General features: G+C 41.3%; 1 protein-coding gene across 1 annotated transcript in view; it reads right to left on the reverse strand.

Annotated features, from left to right (window-relative positions):
• Lhfpl3 (LHFPL tetraspan subfamily member 3) overlaps positions 1 to 1658 on the reverse strand; it is a 627386-nt gene that overhangs the window by 502837 nt on the left and 122891 nt on the right. The gene's annotated exons all lie outside the window — the stretch shown is intronic.

Raw genomic sequence — 1658 nt, forward strand, 5'->3', positions numbered from 1 at the left:
ATGTTATGAGGAAGTCAAGGTCAGAGAGTTTTAGGAGGAAGGCATGAGCCAGCAGTGTAAACCCCTGATGGAGAGGGAGTCCAGTTCTTGAGGAGAGGGTGAACCACTCCTGATTGTTGACGTCTTCCCCCTACATTATCCAGGGAGAAGCCACAGAAGCTAGGCTGCACAGACAGAAAATAATGTAACACTAAACCCAGAAACTCCTGGGGAGATCAGAGACTGTCATGAGTTGGAGATGTGTGGTGCTTCTGGTGTAATGGGCAGACAGAAACACGAGTCGAAGAACAGGAGGGGAAACTTAAAACCTGCTCTAGTCTTTGCCAGAGTGCGTCAGTGGGCCGAAGAAATGAGGACTAATTGCCCTGCTCCATAGTACAATAACCAGGCAGCCCAAAGACCATGGGTGGGAGCACGAGTGTACTGGTTAGGCTAACCAGCTCCTTGGACACTCATTCCTCCGCCTCTTCTCTCCTTAAAGCTGCCAGGACTAGCAAATCACAAACCAATATAATTGATATGATATTAAAATTAAGACAATGAAAAAACCTTAAAGCCTTCTAGAAGGAAGATGTTTACCATTCCCAAAAGGACAAAAATCTGAATAGACCATATCTTTCAATAGAGAAATTGGATTTCAGGAGATACTAAAGTAGTATTTTAAAATAATGAAGGTCTGGTCATGATGAGGTATGGCTGTAATCCCAGAATTCTGGGAGGTTGAGGTAGGATGATCAGAAGCTCAGGCCCAACTTGGGCCATTTAGCAACTTAATAAGAAACCACAGAAGCTAGGCTGCACAGACAGAAAATAATGTAACACTAAACCCTGAAACTACTGGGGAGATCAGAAGCTGTCATGAGTTGGCGATGTGTGGTGCCAATTAAATAAATAAATAAATAAATTTTATAAAGGCTGAGGATATAACTCAGTGCAAAGGTCCTGCCTGGGTTTAATCCCTAGTAATGAAAAAAAAAATCCTGATGGTAAAAAGTTTGAACCTTTGCTCTTATATCCAATAAATAAGAGCGTATATGTGATTGTGAAATAAATCCTTTCAGGCTCGTAAGATTGCTCCCACACAATGGAATACTGTGCAAGCATTTCAAGAGGATATGCTGAAAAATAAGGGATGATAAATTTAGGAAAATCTTACAAGACATATAGAATGTAGGAATGTTTAAATAGATGAGAAAACGATATCTTTCATAATGGGAAGGTCAAGGAAAAGAAACAAAAAGCATAGTTCCAAACAACACAATTTCAAATGCTAGAAGATATAAAAATAGTGTTGGTGTGAGGGACTAGAGGAAAGAGAAAGTCCCATTGGGGAAACATGTAGAGAATGCTAAGGTGAAGTCTCGAGAATGATGAGTATGTAGACATGGCAATGTAGCCCCATAATCCCAGCACTTTGGAGGCTGAGGGGGCAGGATTGCCAAGAGTTGAAGAGTGGCTGGGGCTACATAGGGACTTCAATATCCAAATATATAGTGAAAATCTATCTCCTCCACCAAAAGCCTAAAAACTGTTTCATAATGGACATTTTTTTCCTTTTCTCAGTACCAGGGATTGAACTCGGGGCCTTGTGCTTGCCAGGCAAGCACTTATTCTACTGAGCTATCTTCCCAGCCCTGGATGTTGTTCTTGACTATTGT

Source organism: Octodon degus, unplaced genomic scaffold (genome assembly GCF_000260255.1).
Source record: "Octodon degus isolate 3935 unplaced genomic scaffold, OctDeg1.0 scaffold00068, whole genome shotgun sequence".
NCBI lineage: Eukaryota > Metazoa > Chordata > Mammalia > Rodentia > Octodontidae > Octodon > Octodon degus.